The sequence below is a fragment of the Oryctolagus cuniculus genome, chromosome X (genome assembly GCF_964237555.1).
Source record: "Oryctolagus cuniculus chromosome X, mOryCun1.1, whole genome shotgun sequence".
Taxonomy (NCBI): domain Eukaryota; kingdom Metazoa; phylum Chordata; class Mammalia; order Lagomorpha; family Leporidae; genus Oryctolagus; species Oryctolagus cuniculus.
In genome coordinates, this window is record NC_091453.1 from 93,706,416 (window position 1) to 93,716,316 (window position 9,901).

A 9,901-nucleotide genomic window follows, 5' to 3' on the forward strand; every position below is an offset into this window, starting at 1 on the left:
AGGATTGTAAAAATTAGAATACACCAGAGGTCTTTTAAAATTATTGTACCATAACTGAAATGGGAAAAATAGAGCTATACTGGAACTGTCATCCCAAGGAGTTCAAGGGAAGAAAAATACTAATCAATTACACTCATCTGTAGTTCAAGTAGAGTTAAAATGCAAAGAACAAATGTTCTGGAGAGAGGCTGGACAGAAAAAGAAAAGAAACATCTGTGGTCAAGAGTGGAGTTGGAGGACCGATGTTGGAGAGAAATTCTGCAACCTTACAGAATCTCAGTTTGGGACTAATTTTGTTAGAAATTAATAGATTTCCTTACAGAAATAAATGACAGGGGCCGGCGCCATGGCACACTAGGTTAATTCTCTGCCTGTGGTGCCGGCATCCCATATGGGTGCCAGTTCTAATCCCAGTTGCTCCTCTTCCCATCTAGCCCTCTGCTATGGCCTGGGAAAGCAGTAGAGGATGACCCAAGACTTTGGGCCCCTGCACCCGCGTGGGAGACCAGGGAGAAGCACCTGGCTCCTGGCTTTGGATCAACGCAGCTCCGGCCGTTGCAGCCATTTGGAGAGTGGACCAACAAAGGGAGGACCTTTCTGTCTGTCTCTCCCTCTCACTGTCTATAATTCTACCTCTCAAATAAATAAATAAAATCTTTAAAAACAAAGAAATAAATGACAGGCTTCTTACAGGTTTCATAATAAGTCAGAATCTAAGTCTCAACTATGATAGAAATTAGTTAACTGAACTACAAGGATTAGAAGAAGCCAAAGCCAGGGAATTTACGTGGTCATTATAATCCCATCTATATTTACAGTACTATTTTCCCTGATCTTGTCTTAGAGACATTGATTAGCCCAGGTTGCAACACTATTATATAATCTAAATGGATCTGCTTATTTATCTTATTCAGGGATTGAGTAGCTAGGTCATTCTTGAAGATTCTTTTTTAGAAGGGTTATTATAGTAGCTATGCTCTTACTTGAGCTTCCAGTGGGGTGAAACCCCACCCTCATCATGGCAGAAATAACTTTAACCCTCTTCTAGCAGTGACACTGTGACAATCAGCCAACCCTACATATGAGTATGCTCTCTGATACAGCAATATGTTGTTGAATGTGTCAGAAAGCCTTAGAGCTAGCAGAAAAGGTTTTGGCACACTGGCTTCACATATTTGAAGTTATTTTTACTAAGGAGTATTTTTTACCTAGAGAAAGAAATAACCTCTTTTGTGATTTTATGCATTGGGATGAAGCATAGCATGATGGAAAAAAATGTGAGTTCTGCAATCAAGTATCTCTGGGACAGGTTGTCTCAACTTTCTGAATTTCTGTTTCCTCATCTTTAAACATGGGAATAAATATTACCTACTTCACATAGTTTTTAAGCTGTAATGAGATTAAACAAGATTAAATAAGATAATGCTGGCATGAATAGCTGGCTCACAATAGGCTCTCAGTAAATGTTAAATTTAATCCAAAGTGTTGTGTCTCAAAAGTCAGCTCTGTTCAACTTAGGGTAATTCTTGTTTTCCATAGGCAGCAAATATTTTTTACTGCATTATTGCACAATTGCTATTGATTCATTCACAATGATTGCAAATCTTTCTTAAGAAAAGTTCACAAAAAGTCCTAGCTCCTAGTGATGCCATTTAAGAAACAGATTTGTAGATGGGGCAGCATTAATTTCCATAGGTGCGCCTCATACAGAATGACCTATACAAGTCTACAAGGAGAGAGAAAGATCAATAGCTGCCCTTTCACGGAACTACATCAAGGAGAGAAATTTGATGTGATGTTTGGCTAAATTTTGCCAAAATATAAATATAAGAGTTCACTCTTTTCTGCCTAGGTTAAAGGGAGAAGAAAATAACACAAATCTTTTCCAGTTATAAAACTATACCACTTTTTTTGGTGATTTGTTGTTGTATAAATCATTTTTAAGAGGGTAATTTGTAATAATCTGGGAGCAAACTAAAAGATCCCTCTCCATTTGCACATACAAATACCCACTGCCACACTCCTAGGGTTTTAAATCTGAAATCGTCTACAAAATAGAGTTGTATGTGTATACGGGGAGAGAGTACACACAGGTCAACTTTTCTTATGAGTCCATGTTTTCACAAATGGTCAGGAATACTAGCTTCACTATTTATACTCTTCTTCATCTGACGCTTTTCAGTGAGTGAGGGAATGAGATACAATCCCATGAGAATGTCATGCGTTTTGTAATAAGCATATGCTTTTTTTCTTTTTTGAACCCTTATTTGGAAGAGATAGCGAGAGCCAGAGCAAGATCTTTCACCTTCTGGTTCACTCCTCAAATGGTGGCAACAGCTGATGCTGGGCCAGGCTGAAGCCAGGTAGCAGGAATTCAAGTACTTGAACCATTATCTGCTGCTTTCTAGGAGCATTAGCAAGTAGCTGCATCAGAAATGAAGCAACTAGGACTTGAACTGACACTGATATGGAATACAGTGGCTTAATATGCTGAATACAATGTTTAACCCTCAAAGGGTCCAGTAAAATTCAGGATATTTACTCCTTACATAGCCTTTGGCAAATAAATCTCCATTCCTGTTTTTATTCCTAAATAGTATCACATGCCAACATAAAAGAAAAATATTCATGTTTTAGACCACTTTGTATATGACTCAACAGAAAATTAATTAAGTATTCCATCATTTTTCTTTCAATTGCCACTTGCTAAGTACCTACTATATGTCAGTCACTGTGTTTACCCCTGAGGATTCTATGGTAAGCAACTGATTATGGCCCTCCCCATCCAGAAGAAATTCAATGAGAAATGCATTTACATTCACTGAATTCAGACAGGACTAATAGTTATAAATATTTGAAAAAAAATGATAGGCTAAAAAATGTTTGAATATCTAGTCTTTTTACCAAAGATTCTCAAACTTCTGCACACAGAAGAATCATGAAATTGTTCAAAATTCACATGCTTTAGATTCCCTTCTGACTCATTAAGTTTGAGGTGGGGCAGTAATCGCTGTATTTACAAGCACTCAAAGCGATTCGAATGCATTTGCCTCTGAACATGATTTAGGAAAATAAACTACCCCATAGACTCTGCTACTGCAAAAGGCTATTAAATTCCCAGTGCTTTTCACTGTAGATTTTTCTTTCTTCAGAGAGACAATTTTGAACTTTAAGTTTCTGCTGGTGGCAGGGGAGAAGGGTAGAGATTGCTAAAAAGAGCTTCACTCCCAAACTTACAAGGAAGCAAAGCCAGAAAAACAGCAAGTTCACAACTCTTGTGGAACCCATCAGAGTGCTAAAGTTGCAGGGCAGCAAACTGACTTAAATTCAAAAGCGAGACAGGCACCTGCAGGGTGACAGATAGAGCACCGACTTACTGGTGCAAGAAGCAGCCTCAAATCATTGAGTTCAGCTAAGGTGATTGGTGGAGAATAAGTGGAGCCCTACCAAGTAGAAATTCTGGGGGTTTCAAATATAAGAGTGCACACGATCTTGCAGATTTCTGCTCCACTCTTCCGGTGGAGATTTGCTGGAAAAAAAATTAAGAGTCCTAAGAAAGTACCCCTTGTGGTACAGAAATGGAAGAGGCAGAGTCTAATCCCTAAAGTTGAGGCACCAAAGTCCATGGGGATCTTTCTACCCATCAGCCTTAAGGAGCAAAAACCTTAATCTGCTTGAAAGAGGTCTGGGGAAGTGCAACAAACACATTTGCCTTTAGGGCATAGGTGAAAATTCATCTTGGCTAAGTGAAGGAAATAAGAATAAAACAACCCTCTACCACAAGAGAGGGGTGCAAAATGTGTGTTGGGTTTGGAATGAAAGTCATCCCTTGGTACCTCCACATGACTAGTTCCAGGATCCTGTTGACCACCACCTACAGGTGCTCAAGTCCCTCATATAAAATGTTGCGGTCTTGGCATGTAATTTACACACATCTGCCTGTATACTTAAAATCATCTCTGGATTATTTACAATATCCCATCTCATTGTAAATGCTATGTAAGCAGCTCTTATGATGTATTGCTTATGGAATAATGACTAGAAACAAATCTGCACATGTTCAGGAAAGAAACAATTATTTTGCAAGTATTTTTGATTCACAATTGGTTGAATCTACAGATGTACAACCCATGGATACGGAGGGCCGACAGTATAGCCATAGGAGGGGCAGGAACACTGAGAAAATCATGCTCCCAAAACCCAGGAATGTGTTGCCAGGCGAAAAGTGAGGTTGAATATAAACAATTGAAGATTATCTTCTAGCCGGCAGAGTAAAGCTAAGCAGGGGAGAAACAACACATAATTAAGGGACACTCTTTCTGGTGGACTTCACAAAGGAAAGTCCAAAGCCTGAGAATAGAAGACATAGTGATAAAATCCCTTTGGCAAATCAGCCCCCATCCTAAACACAAGGTATCACTGGAAGAACTCAAATCCTATGGTGCACTGAGAGTAACCATAGCAACGATAAACCTCAAACTCAGCCCAACCCCTAATTAGTTTAACCAGAATCCCTGAATTAGAGGCTTCTTAAAAGGAAAGGCATGTACATTTCCAGGCATAAAAATCATTTGCCTCCTCAATTTCTTCTGTCTTACAAAAGATGCTTGGCATTCACAAACATTTAAAAAGCCTAAGGATATGCAAGGAAAAAAAAAACACTCCAAAGAGACAAGAAAGTATCATGATCAGACATACACATGACGCAAATGTTGGACCTGGCAAGGTATTTAAAATAGCTATGATTAATATATTAAATTTTCTAGCAGAAAATATTTAAGACTAGGTAGATCATTACAGCAGAGAGAAAGTAGAAAAAAAGAATCAAAAGAAAAAACTAGAAGTGAAAAACACTTTTATAGAGATAACATAATCAATGAACTCATCTATAGACTCAACAATGACAGAGAAAAATAGTCAACGTGAAGATAGGTGCAAAGAAAAAAGAGAGAAAAATGGAAGCAAGGATCAGTGAGCAAGGGGACATTATCAAATAATCTAACTTTCGAGGAAATTGGAATCCTATAGGAAAAGGGAGAAAGCATGGAATGGAAAAAATATTGCAAGAAGTAATGACTGGGAATTTTCTAGAACTGATGATAGATACCAAACCACACATCCAAGAAGCTCCGAGAATCCCAAGAATGAAAAATGCCAAGATAGTAATAACAATAAGGTAAAAAAAAAGTTAATTAGATCTAAGCTTTTGAAAGCAAAATGATAGATAGACTAAAGGGAGGCTTCAGATCAAATTGGCTTTTGTTTATCTTCTGTGGTAGGGAGAACAATACCCCAACTCAAATCCATTCATATCCAGTTCCAATAACCTGTGAATGTCCAGAAAAAGGGAACTTTGCTAATATGTTTAATTTATATATTTGTGATGGAGAGATGATCCTATCTGGTCAGAGTGAGATAGAGATTTAGGATGCTATGCTACTGGATTTGAAGACAAAGAAAAGATCATGAACCAAGGAGTGCTAACGGTCTCCAGAAGCTGGAAAAGGCAAAGGAAAGAATCTTCCCTAGAGTTGCTAGGAACCTGGCTGGCACCTTGCTTTTTAGCTCAATATAACCCAGTATCAAGGGCTGGCACTGTGGCTCAACAGGTTAATCCACTTTCTGTGATGTGCCAATATCCCATATTCAAGCATCACTTTGAGTCCCAGCTGCTTTTTTTCTGATCTAGCTCCCTGCTAGTGCAGCTGGCAAAGTAATGGAAGATGGCCCAGTACTCGGGCCCTTGCCACCGATATGGGAGACCCAGATGGAGTCCCTGGATCCTGGCTTTGGCCTGGCCCAGCCCCAGACTTCCCAGCCATTTGGGGTGTGAACCAGCAGATGAAGGATCTCTTTCTGTCTCTCCTCCTCTCTGTGCCACTCTGGCTTTCAAATAAAGAGAAAAAAAATTAAACCCAGTAACTTTATACTACAGTAACATTATTGGCTTGCAAAGAACATCTCATAATTAATTAAAATGTGCTCGCTCTGATATGCTAATATAAAATCCATCCATGATTTTCCTTTATTTTATTTTAAAATATCCTTTGATTAACATGTAGTACTTGTACATCTTTGTGCAGCACAGTGCAATATTTTAACACATACAATGTAAATTGATCAAATCAGGCAATCATCATCCCATCTCCCTTTCCTTCAAAGCACCATTTGAGGTTCGTAACCTCCACTTCAGTTGATGAGGTAGGTAAAATAATACTTTCCACCCCAACCTAAGTCCCAGAACAGCCTGCGACTGTTTTAAATTATACAGCAAAGGAAAATTAAGGCTGCAGGTGGAATCAAGGTAGTAGATCACTTGACCTTAAAACAGAGAGGTTTGAATGAGCCGGAAGTAATCAGGAGAGTTTAAAGTGGAAAAGAAGATCAGGCCAGAAGAAAATATGACTAAAGAAGAAAGGTACAGAGAGATGCAATGCTTCTGGCTTTGAAGATGGAGTAAAGGGTCTATGAGCCAAGGAATGTTAGGAAGCTTCTAGAAGCTGGAAAAGGCAAGGAAATGAATTGTCTTCTAGAGCCTCCAGAAAGGGAAACAGCGCTGCCAATACTTGGATTTTGAACCAGGTGAGACCTGGGTTGGACTACTAACCTATAGAATTGTAAGAAAATAAATTCCTTCTGTTTTAAGCCACTAAGTTAGTGACAACTTGTTACAGCAGCAGTAGGAAACTAATGCAGCTGCTGTAATCTTTTTCTAACTGAATTCTTTCTCTTGTATCTGTTGTAACTTCTAAATTGGAATAATTTAGCAGTATTTTAGAACAATGGATGCTATGATAGAGTATGTTTGTTCAGCATGCTGGAAAATATAGTCTTCATTCTTATACTAATTTTTGGGCCTGTTTCATATATCTTCTGTTTGATACACTGCTAATTTTATTTTAGGCAGTGATTCAAAATAATTGCCAGTATTATATTCATTAGCTTTCACTATTAAAATTAATGTATTATTTGTTTATGGATCTATCACCAGACACTAGGAATTAATCTTTGTTTCTTAAGCTATTTAGTCATCATCCAGTTTGACAAACATTTGCTTGCTTAATTTCATATTTTTAAGTGAATTGAAATTGGCAATATAATGCTTTACAGCATCAAATCATACGATTTAGCCAATATCAATGCCCACCCAGAAGCAGTAGCATTAGCTTCGTGAAGACTGCTCAGAGACTGACACATCAGTTTTGCTGTACTTTTGACCAAAGACAACAGCCCATTGGATGTTTTCCTTCTTGACAGCAGAGTAGCTGAACTTCTTCCCTTCATGTTGACAAAAGAAGCTGCTCTTCTAGTCTGACACTAGGAAGAAGCATTTCTCTATGGGGGTATAAATTTGGTTACAACAGTTTTGAAGAGAGAGGCAAGTGACCCAATGCTTAACCAATTAAGCATGTGAAAGACTAGGCCCACTGAATCTAGAGAAGTGATAGAAAGAAAAGATGGTCCTAGGGAATCCTGGAACAATTTACTGAGAGCGAAAGTGAAAAATGGCTAAAAAGAAATATAGTCCCTCCTATCTTTAATGTAATCATAACCTCATCACATATTACACTAATGATTCTCAAGACCTATTGTTGAAACATGAGCATGTTACTAGTGGTTCTTACTCTAGGGAGCTGTTAGCCTCTAGTGATGTTTGGAAATATTTGGGGGTATTTTTCTGCAATCATCGGAAACTACTACTGGCATTTAATGCCCTCGGGCCAGGTATATTAAAACTTTTGCAATGTAAACACCATAGCAATAATGTCCTCTTGAGAGACATTTTACCAGACCAATTATACCACTATCTTTTTATGAACAAAACTCTTACTCTTCCGCAGATAATCAAACATTTTAAACTCTTATTTATTTATCTGAATGACGGATGAAATGACAGCAAGAGAGAGAGAGAGAGAGAGAGAGAACACTCCCCTCCTCTTGTTCACTCCACAGATGCCTGTAGGAGTCAGGATCCAGGAATACAATCTAGGTCTCCCACATGCGTGGCAAGAATCTGAATCACTTGAGAGATCTCTGCTGCTTCCAAGGGTCTGCATTAGCAGGAAGCTGGAGTCAGCAGGTAGAGCCAGGTATTGAATCCAAGTGCTCTTAATTGTCATAATTAGAATCTTAAACCCTGGGCTAAATGTTTGCCTCCATAACAGAGCTTATTATATACAACTCTAGCCTAGTCCATTATTGAGAATGCAGGAACAGAATAAAATGTATAGTCAAGATTAGAGACCTTATTAAGAAGTCAAGAGACTAAAGTTTTCCTAAAAGAGTGATTGAGGAAAAATATAAATAAGGATTCTCAGAGAAATAAGGATAGAAGCAAAATTGTGAATGGCTCCAAAAGTTTTAAGACCCTACCTCCCATGCTACAGAGGCCATTACTGGTTGCCCATGCAAGTTGATTGGATGTTGAAGAGAAGATATATCTTTATACCATTCCATCTAAGCTCTATATCTCAAATAATTGCTTGGCTAACAATTGGACTTCCCCAATAATCTACTGCATAACTTTTCTTTATATGTGTTAGAGTATAATAAGGAGATTATGTTTAGGTACAGGCATTATTCTACATGTCACTTTCCTCAACTATTAGGAGCTGCCTCAAAATTTTGTAAGATCTAGACTAGAATCAACCAGAAATAATGTACTTCAAATGCTCTCTTAAATGGATGTCACCTCACAGAAATAGTATCTTTATCTTTTCAGTCTTAAATCAAAACAAAGAAATTATGAGAATGTAATCCAGTTTATATCCACTCTGTTTTTTTTTTTTTGAATTTTCTTGGTTTTTGGGGTATTGTTATGTTTCTGTTAGAGGCATTCATTGATCTTGGCTTTGGGCAACCCAGATTTTCTTTGTTTCGGCTAGACTATGGTACACTGGAAAGTAAGTTCACTAAAGCCTCTTTTTCAGGAATTTTGACAAGTTTGCTACTTCTACTCTACAATTTTGCATAAGTAAAGAAAACAAAACCATTATGTAAAAACTGACATTTGTGTGATGTTATTACAGAACAGATTTTAATGCATAGAAACATAAGTACCTCTTTGTTGATGTATTTGTTCATAGAAAAATGTTTTGGAAAACGTAGCTCTTTGAATTACATTTTAATAAGAGAGTTGAAACTTAGAAGAACAAAATTTCATCAGGTAAGTTTCCCCTATTTTCATGTCTTTTAGCTTAAGAGTAGTGTCCAATTGGTGCCATAATAGTGTCTGAAATTCAGATAAGAAATTTATTGTATTACCAGCTTGAAGAACTAGAATACAGAGTTTGGAACTAGCATGGCAGATGGAAAGTGAGGGGAGGAGATACCATAAAGGGGAGAAAAGGAGGGGAATCCCCAAATTCTGTATTTCAAGATAAGCAATAAAGGCTAACATTGAGATGACCAAGATGCTGCTATTATCACAGAGGAATTTAAAGCAGTGCTTAAAGCATGCTACAGGGAATAGGCCTATAGTTAGTGGAGAAATGAGAAGCTTGCCTGTCATATATAAGCCTCTCAAATTGCAGTCCCTCTGTGGCATGCACTCGTGCTTTCCTGCCTACCGCTCCCTTACAGTGTATTCAATAAGTCTAACTCTACTTGTTGTGGGACATTGAGGGTAATCTTGGTTCTTGCCTCACATTAAAGAAGAATTTCCAAAGGGACAGGGACAGTGAACAACACAAGCTTTATTGAAAGTAAAAAAACTTCCTGAAGTGGCAGTCAAGAGGGGGCTTTTAAGGGAGGAGTCACCAAAGAAGCTTGCAAGTGCTGGCCCTTTTATACACTAAGTGGCTCTCCCTGATTGACCCCTTTCTGAGCAGTGAGTACAGATCAGGGGAAGAGCAGAATAACAACCAATCAGGAGGTCAGAATAACAGCCAATCGGAAGGCA